Below are 15,906 nucleotides of genomic sequence, written 5' to 3'. Positions count from 1 at the left end.
CGTTACCTCCACCGAGACGGTATCTCTTTCCCCTTTACTAGAAAACGATACTCGCTGTTCGGTAGCTCGCGGTGCCGGAGAGGTGTTTTCCGTTCGTAAATTACAGCTCGGCTCCGAGCGAAAATCATTCGTCCCGCGATTTTTCCACCGGCTGTTCCGCTCGGCCCCCGGAGAAATAGGAGCTGTTCGGGGGCAGTCGATCCAGTCGCCGATAATTTGCAGCACCATTACCCGAATACAACTGCATTTGTTAGCCAAGCCGTGCAGGTGCAGCCGGAAAGATTAAAGTCGTTCCAAGTCGGAGGATCACGTTCCGGGCGGACGTAGCGCGGAGCGTGCCGGGAACGTACCTTGAAACTCAATTTAACAAACGCCCGGCGACGTTTCCGAGACAGTAACGACGTTCCCGCGAACCTCTTCGCCCAACTGCCTCCCCTTCGCCTGCCCTCTGTCCTCGCGGGCCCGCGAGATTGGAAAAAGTTTCTCCTCCCGAAAGGCAAATTACGACACGTGCGGCAATAAGAAGGGAGCCGACTCGGAGGGTTCGGAGAAGCACGCCGAACGGGCCCACGCACAGTGCTCCACGTAATGTACGAAAGTCAAGAATCTGAAGCGTTCGATCGACAAATTCTTGTATCTATAATGTTAATTAAACAACGCGGGTTTTAACGCTACTCGTAACTTTTGCTGAATATACCAATTTGTTCACACGCGCCACTGGCGGAGTGTTTATGCTTTTCACTTGATTTTTATAAGTTGTGGCGTGCACGTTTTCTCTGAAGGTGGATGGAATGGGTTCTTATTCACAGACTTCTGTTTTCTTCTTCTGGGTGAAGCGACACGTGCTTTGGAGCTCATCCCAATATTCTTCCCACTTAATATTTTGGTGGGCCTTATTATCTGTTTTGTCACTTCCCCATTCTTCAGATTATAGTATGTTAAACGTGCCCTTAATAAATCCTCAATTTTCTGGGAATACATTGCCAATATATGTATTTGTACATGTCTACCTACTTGTAGTTACACAGTAATTGGATTTTCAAAAATTTTACTCCAGAGAGAGGTTATTACATTTTGCTCATTTCCCTATTCACATCGAACACTGTGCCACCTCGCGGATATCCACCCCCGAGGAAAAACTACGCCACCGGCGGTGGAGAAAAAACATTCTCGAGAACGCAGCTGCCGAAACTCGAGCGAATTCCAAATCCTGTCGCAGCTTCGCGCGGAGAAGGACGACCGGTGAAGGAGGAGGAATTCCACGGGGTTGGCGAGAATGATGTTCGAACGGGAGCAGGGGTTGCTCGTGAAAGGAAAAGGCTTCGCGAGCTGCTCTTTGAAATAAAGAAAATGTCCCGGAGAAGCCGGTTTTCAGGGGTACCTGCCCCTATACCCGGGGGCTCCAGCGTCTTTTAAGGGACGAAATTATCTTGGCGAAAACGAGGCTACCGTGCTGTCGCTTTCTAATCTCGTCGTTTGTTCTCCGTGGACTCCCGTGAACCGTGTCCCTTTTCTCGGTCGCGATAATTAAAGTGGCGGTCGGTTGGTTTTGCGGCGGGAATCGATGAGATGCAGTCCGTCCAGGTCGCGCGAACCAACGAGATTTACAGCCGGCCGCGTCAAATGAATACGAAATTCGATTATCGCGACACGCCGCCGCCGCAGCAAAGGGCCCTGCATCATCGTTTATTTACTTGCACGCGAGCGCGATCGCGAGCGCTGCCGATCTGGTGACTGGCGAGCCGCCGACGCCAGCTCCACACCAGATAAATAATCGATCATATACAAATCATCCTTTGCCCGGGGAAAATCCCCGATTATCGACATTACCGCGGTCCGACGCTCGAATTTAACGGCTCGTTATTTACAACTGGATTATCGGGATACTCGTATCGTTTTCAGCGAGACGAGGAGCGGGGAAAAAGGGGGAAGTACGGATGTGCCGTGGCTCGCGATAATTTCGGGAACGTATACATTACGGAGTTAATTTAACGAGTGATCAGCGTTGATCGGTTTCTGCCGTAGATCCCGATAGCTGCGATTGGGTGGCTGGTGCGTCGAGCGAGCACCGAACCTACATACGTTAGAAACACATGAAAACGTGCCGCCCCGTTCCGTTCAATGGGGATTTCACCCCGCAATCCCACCCCCCTCTGCACGTAGCCGTATTCACCTCTCAATGTTCTCCCGACTCGTTTTTTCCTTTCAACTTGATTTTAGTCCGATTACCATGGAGATAGGAGCTGTGCAACGGTGCGGCGCCGGCGAAACGATGTCGTCGACCAGCGCGATGCCCCGATACAAATTGCGAAACGTTCTGGACTCCCATTTCCTTGGGCATCGCCATTTGCTTAATTCGAAGAAAAGGTTTCTTTGCCGCGAGACCGGCCGCGGCTACCAGGCAAAGGGGAGGCCAAAAAACGACGCGGAAGAATTGCCAGTGAAAAGCTCTGCATTACCGGGCATGGAAAAAGCGGTTTCTGCCGGGCAAGCGCGGCATTCGCCTGGCCAGCGTCGATCCTGTAACGGTGTACGTACCCCATTCGTTGAATTAATTTCCCCCCGGACGTAAAAACATCAATTTCCCCAGGTTACGCTAATGCTCTCGGAGCCAAATAAAGGGGCAACACTCGCGAATCTTCGCGGCAGCCCCCTCTCGATCGATTCGCGTTACATGCCTACCACTCTCCACGCACTCTCCACTCTCTCTCTCTCTCTCCGCCTTCCTCCCCCAACCCTCTCCGCGCGCTGGCGTCTATTTATTTGAACCCCGCGCCGGCGATACGGCTCTATGAAATTGCTCTCGCCGCAACGCGCACGCCAAGGCAACTTCAATTAAAAGGTAAAACGAAAACGTATTAACGCTACCGCCGTTCGATCGTGTTATTTTCGGCTGGCCCAATTTTCCTGGAAAACGAACGCTCCAGGGGATACAGCGACGGTCGGAGAGCGTAGGAACACGCGCGCGGAACGCTTCCGCCGGTTACCGAGGCCGTACAGCTCGCGGATGACGCACAAGTCATTTGCCGGCGAACTTTTGAATCCGACGGAAATACTATCCACGTGTGTAGCACGATCGACGAGAATGATGAGTTCTCGGGGCAAAAGGGGTGCGTCGCGTTGCGTAAAAAGCAGCGGCCACAGCCGGTACCCGAGGGTTTCGTTGGGAGCTGGAACACAGGGGGAGGGGGCGAGAGCGCACGGGTGCGCAGGTATTCGTTAAATTAGGTCCCGTCGGCATAGACGCGTCGATTCTGCCGGTTCTATTAATGCTTTTGGACAGGGCAAAATGGAAAAGGCAAAGCCCGGACCCGGTAAAAGCTGGCTGGCACGGTTGGCCTCCACCGACGCCGGTAAAGAATTTCTTTTGCGTCGTTTTTCCGACGACCACCGACGAGATGCAAGTGCATCTACCACCCTACCCGCCCCTCTTCACCCTCTCCCGCTTCGCGTTCGCTTCTAGCACTCCGACTGCGCGCTGTTTTTTCTGTCACGGAGAGAAGTTGATAAATGATGCAAATAAACAAAATGAGAGAGATTAAGGAACGCCCAGAGAGAGAGAGAGAGAGGGAGGGAGAGAGAGCGGGAGGGAAGGTAGCGAAGGGAGTCGTACGTTTCCTGTGGCGCGGCGAAAAACCGGTGCAAAATCGTTTGCCGTGTAATAACGGGCGCGCGCTATTGGCCGGCGGAATTATTTTCCCTCGGACGTAGGACCCACGGCGGAAAATCTATACCGCAGCGACTGCTACATAATTGCGGGAGGAGCCAGGAATATCGCTAGCCGAACGAGTCCGCTCCAGATCTGCTACTTTTCGCGGCCCCCGCGCCGCGCCAACATAATTTCGCGAAGCGGGTCGCGCGACGAGGTTAATTTCCGTTTCGCAGAGGAATTTTCGCGGAATTTTTTTCATATCCGACCGTTCTTCTCCCTCTACCCCCTGCCGGCCCGGTAGTTTCGATCGCCAAGTGACTCGGGGCGCGTCTACATCCAGCGGAGACGATGCGGTAACGATGAATGGCGTTTACGCCGATGAGCAACGGGGACGGGGAACGGAGAGCGACTTCTTGGGGCTTCGTAAATATTTAGGAAAAACGGAGCCGTTGTTCCCCGTCAATTTTCATTGCAGCCTGCGGGAAAGGCAAAAACTGAACGTGAAGTCAGTCTCGCCGGGATGGCGGGCGTGGCGGCTGGAACCACGTTCCTCGGCCGACTAATCGAATCAAGACGTCGGGGAACGTCGCGAGAGACGTAAACACCGTGAAACTTCGATTCTCGGGCGGATAGTTTGACAATTCCCACAGTTGACAAGGTCACGAAGCATGCTGATTATTTAATGCCAGCTCGGGAAGCCTCGCTAACTTGTACCATTTGTATCTCCAAGTGAGTACTTAAGGGGGTAGTGGAGTATTTCAGCTACAAAAAATCGATTTTTTTACTGATTCTGAAAGACTTATCCTTCGTGAACATTTTACATAAAATTTCATGAAGAAATTCAAATAATTGTAGAAATTGTAGCAGCGAATGTAATTGAGCCTCGCAGAGCGGTATTGGCATATGGGACTTAACATTGAAGTCGTTTTTCTCGAAACACTATTTTCAGACACGGTGTAGGGTAAACTTGGGTAAGTTCGTGGTACCGGTTATTCCGTGATAGTTTATCATTTACCTGTAACTCTAAATTGTCTGACTCAATTTAGATGGAACAAACACTAACAGACAGCGTTGTTCTTCTAGTTATTGTTGTGGTAAAATAATTACTGAAGTTAGTGCGATAGAGTGAGAGAGCATTTTGTTCCAGCAGTGCATGATTCGTGAAATTTTTCGTGCTAGTTGTGGGCATACGCTTGTTTATGTATTATATGTGCTTTAGAAGATAAATGGAAAGTTCGAACTGCAGGTAAGTGATGGTAAAACGACACTTTAACAAGTCTTACTCTTGAAATTATCATACAATAAGGCATCGGTGTTATTTTTGTTTATGAAAAGTAACTAAATTCTTATTTTTCGTGTGCCTGAAACTGGTCTTTTGATGGTCAATATCAGAAACAATTTTTCCTTACGTCTCAGACATCTAACGATCATGAAACGATTGATTATGCACAAAATAACAATAATATAAAATGATATGAAATAATATAAAATAATATAAAATAATATAAAATAATATAAAATAATGTAAAATAATGTAAAATAATGTAAAATAATGTAAAATAATGTAAAATAATGTAAAATAATGTAAAATAATATAAAAAAAGTAGCTGATGGACATATCACGGGCTAGCGAGAACTATCACGGAGTAATCAAAGCTATTACGGACTTACCCGAGTTTACCCTACATCATAACTCTTGAACCAATGAATATTTCACTTGAAATTTTTACTGGACGTGTAGCAGTCCTTTCTCTACAGAGTGGAACTCCCTGCATCACAATTTTTGTTGAAATTCATCAGCAAAGCTCCACTCTTTAGATTTTGACGTATAAAATACTCACTCCAAAGCATTTTGCTTTCAGATGATTGGCTCACATGAATCGACGTACACCACCTGCAACGGTGCGCCGTACAGGGTTGTGTTCAACGATTAATAACTTCGACAATTTTATACATTCCGGTGTTTTTGTTGTTATTGTAATTACTCGCAAACGTGCCCACAATAGATTGCGAAAAGCACAGCTGTAACATTTATTTGGTATCAAAGTAATTTAGCGTAAAAAAAAACTAACGATTTATAGTATCCAATAGTCCACTACCCCCTTAAAGCGCTGCGTACAAAAACGAACCGCGCGCAACGGTACCGCAACAGATTATTGGGGTACCGAACGCTTTCATCCGGAATTAACCGAATTCTTACGGATCCGAGGCGACGTCAATTTGTAGAACGCCGAGAAGTTCGACGACACCCTGAACTGGTGACACACTCTAGAGTCTTCTCCGACTGATCGGATGAAGACGAATCCAATCAAGACGTCAGGAGTTGAAAGCGGAGGCGTCGCACAAGCTGCGCGACGCCGCAAGCTTCGTTCGCGTAGGATTACATTCACGACCGATCGCTTCCTCCGCCAACAAGATTCCGTCGCGATTCCTTCGGCGCTCGCTACTCGATCTTTCGCTCGATGCACACGCCTTTCTCAGAACGGGTGCAGCAAGAATACATCCCTAATCCCAGTCGACAGTGATTAGGAGCAAGCGCGCGACTGCGCCACCGTTCTGTTATTAAGGGAACAATTAAAAAGCCGGATTACGGTCGCGACGAGTCGTTTCCCTAGAAAGGAAGCACAAGCTTTCGCACACCTCTTTCTTCGAGTGGTTTTTCAACTCGTCGCCCGAAAGGCGCGAAAGTAACGCCACAGCGACTACCCCCGATAAGAAATAGTATTTAAATTTGTCCCCGACCGCGGTGTAGAATGCCGCTCGCGTGAAAAATAAATACACGCGGAAATCTCGACGGTTGTCGACAAGTAGCCCGGGCGGCGAGAACGCCGCAAGTCGCAAAGAAACGGCAAAAACTGCGAAAATCCGCGGAGCTAAACCCGCCTTAGTCCCGATTTTTTGTTGGAAGATTAAGCTCCCTTCGCCCGACGGTGCTGTGCCACTTTTCCTCGCGCGATTTGAATCGCAGATAACGCAATCGCTACCCGCCGCACAGCTCCGGGCGTAAAACGAGCAGTAGTAGTGCTCGACGATTTCGCGGACAGCCGTGCCTAACCACACACCGTTCAACGCTACTTGCTCTCAATTTTCAACCGAGCGCCGAGTCTGCGCGATCGATATTGCATTAAAAATGCTGGCACCGCTCTTTCCAGGGAGACCGGCGCGGCGGCGGACACCGACACGAAGTCGCGAGCAAATTAATGCGCGTGCCTGGAAGTGGTGGTGTAAAATCTGGCGAAATCATTTCCCTCTATAAATGCTGGCGAGGGGCGACTTTTACGGCGAGCGCAGCTTCCCGCGATGCCTGCGCTTCGGGCTGGCGCGGATTTTGTAAAAATCGTCACGCAGAACCGGTGTAAATACCCGCGCGACTCGCAAACTCCGGAGTGATCCCTGGAAAATCAGCGCCGGCAGCGATCGCGGCTTTAAGGGAAGGGGGCACAGCCAGTGTATATCGCCGGGGATCCAAGAGCTTTTGCAAAGCCTCGGGGAGTTTTACCCCCGAAACCGCGCGGGGCGATGTCTAACGTGGCTCCTTTCCTCGCATATAAAATTCTTAACTCTTCTGGTTCCGCGAGGTGACTGCTGCTCAACCTGAATTGTTCGAGTAACGACGACAAGGGTGTTCCATAAACGCGCTTATATCCACGTGATTCACTTTAAAGGAGCCTCGGTACTCGATACGCTCGTCGTTTCTTTCGCAGCCAATGCTCGTATTCGACTAAGGATCGCCGTTAAACCAGCACCGTCGTTCGCGTAAAGAAGAGCAAACGGCCGTTGCGAGGAGATCGCGCGGCGAAAAATCCCATCGCGATTCCCTGGACGGCGATCGCCGACTCCAGGCCAGCGAGAACGTTTCGCCGGGGAACTAGGATCTATCATAAATTTCGTGGGGAACCTTTGGTTTCGTACACAGCTGTGAGGACGAGGGGTACCTATCGAGGGAAATTGACGCGCTTAGATAACCGTAGTTGCCTTGCCACTCGACGAGATAAGTAGCTTGGCCTCGTAAACCAATTGCCCAGGGTATGAATGAGCTATTTAACTTCGGCTGGCGAGCTGCGCGGAACAGTTTCCAGGAATTCGATTAGCGAGCGAAAGGGGTCGTCTATAAAAAAGAACAGCCGCCCAGTAATAAAGCTGGAGGAAACGTCGCGACCAACAGACACTCCTCTCGTTCGTCGCGTTCTTTTCGTCAGCGCCGAGATACGTGTTTGAGTGGCGAAGCGAAGGGGAGCGGGAAGAAACTGGGTAACCGAAAGATTCTAAAGCGCGGATTCCGGATGCGCGTCGAAAATGTAACCGGCGGCGATGCAGCCCAGGCGAGGCGAGTCGAGGCGGAGCGACTCGCGCGTAACCACGAGGCTCTTGGCTGCAGGCAGGTGAAAAGAAAAGGTTCCTCGAAAGGGACGTGGCCTATTTTTGTCCCGTGGCATTTCTCAACGGCTCTTAAGAATTTTTTTCCCGCAGCGGCAACGAGCTCATGGTAATTAAGGCCTCGAAAGAGCGCGGCGAATGCGCGGCCAGGAAACAATGTTCACCCCCCGGTTTCCGGTCGTGGCTTTTTTAACCACGAATTTCGTCGAGCCATGACGCTCTCGATCGCCGGCTTGGAAACGGTCGTGTCTAAGAGCTCCTTCTATCCTGAAATTTCAGAAGCTTCCTTCATCTCAGCGTTCCTCTTCCCTTCCCATGCTCCCGTTTGCGCACCTATCTATCGGTTAAAATGCCCCGACGTACCGCGGCCAATCGAGGCGCGATCGCGCGGCAACAGACTAACGATAAGAAAGGCGACACGACGACCAAGAGCGATCTATAAGATCTATTTTGTGTTATCATTTCATATTTTATGTTCAGAATAGTTTTATTTCCACATATTTTTTATAATGCTCGATTAGAGTTCAAAAACTGTTTTTTTTTTTATAATGTTTATTCTTATATTTTCAATACCTTAAAAAATACCGGTAAATTATCGGTAAACCGGTTTTGATTAAAGATTTTACCGAATTACCGGTAATTGAAAAAGTCGGTAATTTTGCAACCCCTACCCGAGAGAGAGACAGTGAGAACGTTAGCGGCAGTCACAGCTACCTTTTACTTATACGGTCTAGCAAAACCAGCAATTCCTTACGATTTTTATTCATATGAAAATAAGAAATTCCTTTTTTCTTTAAGTAATTGCTTTTTAAGCAATTGATTTTGCTAATAAATAATTGCTTGTAGGAATCGCTTAGTTTTTATTCATCAGGCCCAAAGCGCACTGTTTTGCGAAGGCAAGCGGCATGAAAATAAAGGATCGCGGGGTAAGCCGAGCGAGCATAGACCCGGTAGTGGAAAAACTTGGACAGAGAGTTGGTCGGCGTTCTATTCGATTTGCGCGAGTTACGGGTAAACAGGCGAGCCTCTTGGAAACTCGTTGGGGAGATGTTCGGCGTGACAGTTGTCACGGTTGTCACGCCTCTGGGAACTTGCGCGCTGTTGTACGTCTTCCGTCGGCATCTTAATTCGCGATCAACCGAGTATTACCCTCGTTAAACCGTCATCAGAGCGCGTTAGCCGACAGGTGCTGGCTTTCGTTCGGAACCGAAGAACCTACGAGGACTGCGAAACAAAGACAGCGATTAATCCAGCCAGGCTAGTTGCGTCCGTCGCCTGAAAGATCCTGCGGTCTGGCGAGGTTAATTCTTCGCGCGACAACAGCGTTCTCGGAGCATGCGTCACGCAGATATACGTGGACAAATCTGTCTCGAGCCGAGGGTACCGGGCCTGCTGGTAGATTCGCGCAGCGTATGTTCTACGTGCCTGGGGACCAGCGTCAACTATGTATCGATAGTCCTCAGACGACGGTACGTACAAGCAGGTAGAGGAGCCGCGGGCATACGTGTCTCCCGTGCCTCTCTGTGTGCAGGTACACGCGCGCGACCCGATAGAGGCGTATCGGCGAAGCTATAGCTGAAGTTTCGCCGCGGATAATATCAAGGCCGATAAAGGAACACGGGCGTGCTCTCCCACGGGAGAGCCACCCTCCCGCCGCCTGGCCGAGAACGCCGGCCGAATACAGAGCGGAATCCAACGAGCGGAGGAGCGCGTCCGTGACGACGCGGTGCGGTATCCCCTTCGTCGATTCGTCCCAGCAATTTCGAAACGAGCTCCCACGAACAGAGGAGCGGCGGCGCTCTTTTTACAGACTGCTAACTATTTTGTTAACAAGTTCCGAGTGACGAGTGGACGTCGATGAACTTGGCCGGTGCTCGAATCGAAAAATCCCGGGGAAGCAGCGTTCGAGTGGAGAAGCCATGTAGACGGCGGAAAGCCGTCGACTGAAAAGCCTCCGTGCTCCGTCAAAGGACACTTTTGTTCCCGATAACGTGATTTCGGTTTCGCGGAGGGAGCAACTTTTAAACGGCCACGGAATTAATGGCGCCACGATTAATCGCGGGGACCGCGGCTCCGACCGTAGCCAGCGACACTTCGCAATTCAGTTATAATTAATCGGCACCGGGAGCCCCGAGTGCGTAGGTCGAATCGCGCCTCGTCAACGGGAGTATTATAATTGCTAAATTGCCCTTTACGTGCCCGCCCCGCGTTTGGCTTTTTGATACCATTCATTGCTATCGCGCTTAATAACCGCGACCGGTGCATCGTTTTCGTGCGCGCTCTCTCCCGATTATTTTCCGCCACGTCCTGATACACTTCACCGCGACAGAGCAGCCGCCCGGCAAAACACGGCGCGTCGCGCCGCGCCGTTTCGCTTTACGGCCAGGCGGGGGACGAAGGATCGCACGAAATCGCGAAACCGCCCGAAAGAAAGGCACCGCCCGCGACCCGTGTCCTGGCAAACTTGGCCGACACGGTGCCGCCTCGATTTCGCCCCAGACATTTGTCTTCCCGTTGCATCGTGCGAGCCAGTCGCAGGGATCCGACGCTCGGCGTTCGAGAGCGACTGTCGAGTGGATAGCTATCGCCGTGCTCGAAAATTCCTGCACCCCAGTCGTCGAAACACGGGGTTTATCGATCCGCAGCATCGATGTAATCAAGGCTGAGGGTGGAGGGAAGGAGTAATAACCCGTTGGCGGGGGTGGAACAAGTCGCGGAACATCGACGCCACTCAAGGAAATAGTCTGAAAGTATTCCGTGCGGCCTGGGAACTCGAAAGGGCCTCGTCCCGATCGGGAGTGCGCGTAATCGAAGAATCGTGGCGTGGCTTGGCGTGGCGTGGCGGAGCAGAGCCGCGCGAGTTCGTGCCCGTCCACCATTGACACCGTTCCTTCTTTCTCGGTTAATCGTCCGCCCGCAGTCACGAGAACGTCCAACTTTTCACCGCGCCGAATGCAGATTACTTTTTCACCGGTGCACGGCAACACGCGGGGAAATTAATTACGGCAAAGTTCGGGCCGAGTTCGACGCGCAGCCCGTCCGAAGGATTGATTCTTGCCCCCGGCCGCGTATTTCCGCTTTAATCAAGCGGATTCCTCGAGCAGCTCGAGCGCTCGAAATTTACAGCGCTGTCGCTGTTGGCGGTGTTTGGTCGCGAGAAAAAAGGATTGGCTGAAACGCGACGGAGAATAGGCGGCGATCGAATCGCCAACCAGTACTTTTGATTAAATACTATTCCGAGAAACGCACAGTAGGGTAAAGGGCCCAAGTTTCGTTCCTGCGCCTAATTTCGCCACCCTGCATTTCTAGATCCCTGTGGTTGCATTTTGACTGGCATCTGCTGGTAAATGTTGCGTTAGCATACGTATAAAATTCAATTCAGTGTACTCTACTTCAAATATCTGAACATGACGTGTGGGGTAATTGCTTTTTTTCTGGCGTAGATGCCACGTGCATATAAAAGAATTTCGAAGAAGACAGAATGTAACCAGGAAAATTTATCATAGGCCCTTTTACAAAGAATTCGGAAAAGGTGATGAAATGTGGTTCCGGTGCACAGTATGTGGTCAATGGACACATGAAGAATGTTCAGGATGGGGTACGCCTGAAGAATACACTTCTGATATACAGTGGCTCACAGCCATAATCGTACACTCTTTAAAATCGCATAACTTTTTTAAAATTAATCCAAACGACTTGAGTTTTTTTTTAAGCTAGAAGGATTGGTTTGCTAAGTGACGTAATTCGTCGTTTTGAAAGAAAGCACTTGGTCGGAATAGCAAAAAAGAATAGGAAAGGTCGTTTTTTTCGACTTTTTTGTGAGCCTGTAATGAAAGTTTAAAAAAAAACCGTTTGTAGATTGAAGTAAGTTGTATACGTGTCTAAAAAATTTCATGAAAATCGGTTAACGTTGCTCTGAGCTACAAACGCTCAAAGATCGCAGAATAAGCCATTCTTGACCTTATTCTGCGATCTTTAAGCGTCTTCAAGCGATCTTCAACGCGACGAATCGCGTCACTTAGCAAACTAATCCTTCTAGCTTCTAAAAAAGAACTCAAGTCGTTTGGATTAATTTTGAAAAAGTTATGCGATTTTAAATAGTGTGCAATTATGACTGCGAGCCACTGTATGTACTAATTAATTTTAAAATAAAAAATAATACAATTTTTTATTAATTTAACAGTTTTCCTATCTCTTTCATAAAAAAAAATAATTAATCGGGTAATTCCGGCCAAATGACTATATCTGTATTATTGCTCCCAAGTTTGTTACAACGTAAATTTATGCTTTCTCGGTCATACCAATACAAACTAGACACTTCAAACTACCAATTAATATAAAAAATACAAACAATGTGTAACTCGTTCAAATTTGATAGCATTTACCGCTTACGTGGCCGGAACTACCCCGCTTTCCCCTATTAGGTACTTCTAATCTCGGCTCGTATGAGAGCAGTGTACTATTCGCAGGAATCGATCAATGCTCCCTGCCACGCAAATATTCCAATCCAGTAATCGGTCCTATACAGAAGCGGACCGATTAGACGGGAGCGGATTTGAAGCGGCTCGGGTCGAGATTCGATAACAGGCGGCGTTACGATCTTCGACCCGTTCCACTGGCCAACCGAAAACAACCAGACCCGGCGTAGATAATACAAGCATCTCCTTTGCGTTCCACCTGGCGATGCGAGTCACGCACGCGGCATATTAACAATTTATCCTCGGCCACGTATGTCGATAACAATTTACGAGGGTGGCCAGCTTGGTCAGGCTCGCGGACTCTCGCGGCCGCGCGCATCTGTGACTGGATTAACGCGACTTGAATGGAACCGAGTGCATTTCGTTATTCGCAGTTTCGATGCCGGCCGGCTCTCCCCCCGTTATCGCTGCCGCGCGCGTTTGCGAAAATTCGCGGCGAGTTAACGGCAAGTTTCCGTCGCCTGGGGGAAATTCGATTAACGCGAGCGCCCGAGTCCGAGCGCCCACGCACACGCCCCGCCGTGCGCGTTAGTAATTGACGGAAAGAGCCGTCGCGAGTCGGCTAAAAGCAAAAGGGAACTCTCTCCGCAAACAAGGGAAACGACGCGAAAGCGGAGAGAAATCTGGGCGAGCGCCGGCGCTGCGAAAATATTTGAATGAACGCGGGAAAAAAATCATTTGCAAATTTCATTGGATTAACGTGCCGCGCCGGGTGTCGGACCCTCCGGCCTCCTCCCCCCCTGGCCCGCTTTTATTTCCTTTCGAACACCCTTCCGTTGCCCGTGGCTCTGACGACGGCGCTTTATTCGATCGCAGTGGCCGTATCGGGCCGAGGGAATTTTCTCCTCCCCGCTACCCGCGGCCCTTTTAATACGCGTTCGAAAAAAGGTGTGCAAGGGAGAGCTTGAAACGGGCTTGGCTGCCGGCCCGCGTAGAAATTAATATTCATGTAATCAGGCGGGGCGCGCTACTAATTGCTTTATTCTTTTATATTAATCTCGCGGCGGTTTTATTACACGTCCGAAAGCGAATCTGGCCGCGACTACGTCAATTCTTGTCGCGGTAGTTTTGATCAGAGCGATAATTGAAAAGGTCTTTCCCCTTTCGGAAATCCGCCGCGAGAGGGAGGGGGCAGAAAGAGAGAGAGAGGGAGAGATCTGCCTTTCGCTGTCGAGCATTTTAACTGATGAATCCCCTAGCGATGTTGCCGGTGGAAATAGTTGGCCCAGATTCAGCCGTAACTACTCCATGGTAGATTATTAATTTTTCTCTCGGCGCAGAAAGGATTCCACCACCCTCTATCCGGCCGCTGTCTGCTTACCCCTTTTTGCCTACCCCGTTTCGTCCATCGGTCTGTCCCTTCCCTACATGTCTATTTGATTTCATGAAATGGAAAAAATGTAGCCGCATGTAGGAGGAATTGACAGACAGCTCGTGCTCGCTTTTCATCACAATTTTTCTCCCCCACATCGTTCTCGAATATTATTCCCGCAGGCTCCCCCCGGGCAGCGGACGCGGCAGCGTCGTGGCGTGTTAAAGGATACTACTCAGCTGCTTTTAATAAATGCAGCAAAGAAACTTCACGCGAACGATCGTCGTCTTTCGTTGGCGCGTGCTTTCCAAGACGAGGAACTACGAAGGGGCTGAACTCGGAGCTCGCCGCAGGACACCCCGGTCTGTGATATAAATTTCCTCGATTAGAAGTTACTATTACCACACGGCATGCAAAGCCATCGTAATGTTTAACCCAGTTGCGGGGATCCAACGATTAATCGCGACTAATTAAGAAGGGCCGCCACCCTCGGTCGGGTGAGTCTAACCGGTATATAACCGGGGGTTAATCAGAGCCTTGTAAACAGCCGACTAGGCGCTTATAATCGCGATTATTCACCGTTGCCCCTCTTTGTCGCCCGACGCACCGCCGAGAACCTGGGCGGAGTATCTGCAACTAAACGCTAACGAGTCCTGCTTACCGCGCAAGCTAGTGCCAATATCGGCGGACTTTCCTAAACTATGCAAAGCAGAGTTTAGGCGGGGGGAGGCTCGGTTAGCGCCAGTGTAAATTGCACTTACGACGACTGCGGAACGAGTTTCGTTTCGCGGCTGGGAGTGCGATGGCCGACCGAACTTTAATTACTTTCCCGACGACGGCCGCCGGCCGGTCGCCGTTCCGCGACGACAGAAACATACTATTCTGTTAATAAATCTCTCTTAACGTTACGTTCCGTCGATCAACCGATCGACGATGGATTCCCCCCCACGAGTTACGCAGTATTCCCGTCCGAATCTGATCCCTCGGATAGTTGAACGAATATCCGCGTAGATTTTTCTTCCGTCGATCCGCAACAGAATGCAACCCTATCCGTTCCGAAGGAAACCAATTAATTACCTATCGATACCGCGCGTCCTCCCCCAATTAATTCGGACAACCGACGTTCCAATCTAATTCGATAATACGAGTGCCCGGCGCTCGAGAGGCAAACGTAAACTCGATTAATAATTAAGCGAATCAAGCGTTAATAAATTTGCGCGTTTAATGCACGGTTCGACTGTGCCGTTGTATTTCACCCATTATCCGGTCTTTCTGTTCAGACTGTAGTTAATGTCGGCCATAGATATCGGGCTTCCGGGGATCGCGTCGCGCGAATCTCCTCTTTCCCCTTTTGCGAGAGGCTGGCCAATCACGGCCACCACCACAAAGAGCTAATTTGCTCCGGTGCTAACGACGTTATCACGAAAGCTAGACGCGACGCGCTCTGCCCCCGCTGTTCAAACAAAACCATCGCGCGCAGCGTCGTGTTTTCGTGAACATGATCGAGGATTCGATTTTACGGACTCCTTGGTGCCAGTTGGAGGAGTTTACGAATCGCGAAGCTTTACTGGAGCCTCCAGCAGCCGTTCCACCGAGTTTCCTTCAGAGCCGAGGTACCTTTGCCTCGCTTTAAAGTGAGGTGGGGATGCGAGGACAGAAATAAATTACGCGTCTTAATAAACTCAACAAAGAATACTGCTTATTTAAGAGCGCAACACGCAACTTTCTCTGGAGAAAAATCACGAGCGGACGAATAGCACGACCGCTCAAGACGCTTACTTCAAACCGAATGCCTGGTCAACGTTCGCGTTGCTTCCGAATTCGAAGGAAACGCGCAGCGTGTGCATACATCGGGAAAAACCCCGAGTCCTGAATCGGGGGAGGTTTAGTCGCCTGGCAAAGTCCGAAGGCAACGAAACCTTCGGTTCAACTTTATTACGCATGCCACAAAAGGATAGCGATGGCATCGAATCGATCAAACTATTTCCTACAGTACCTGCAGAATTGTCGTCGTTACTTCGGCCAGCGGGCCAGGAAAATCGATATCTGACGCGCGGCAATATGGAAATTCTGGGTATTAATGCCGG

The 15,906-nt window shown here is 50.0% G+C and overlaps 1 protein-coding gene across 2 annotated transcripts in view; it reads right to left on the bottom strand.

The window, feature by feature from the left end:
- The window catches only part of Sema1a (semaphorin 1a), a 176,850-nt gene that overhangs the window by 76,390 nt on the left and 84,554 nt on the right, over nt 1-15,906 (bottom strand). The window lies entirely within an intron of this gene.

The sequence above is a fragment of the Andrena cerasifolii genome, chromosome 5, assembly GCF_050908995.1.
Source record: "Andrena cerasifolii isolate SP2316 chromosome 5, iyAndCera1_principal, whole genome shotgun sequence".
NCBI lineage: Eukaryota > Metazoa > Arthropoda > Insecta > Hymenoptera > Andrenidae > Andrena > Andrena cerasifolii.
Note: the sequence above shows the minus strand (reverse complement) of the source record. Positions and strands in the feature narration are given on the sequence as shown.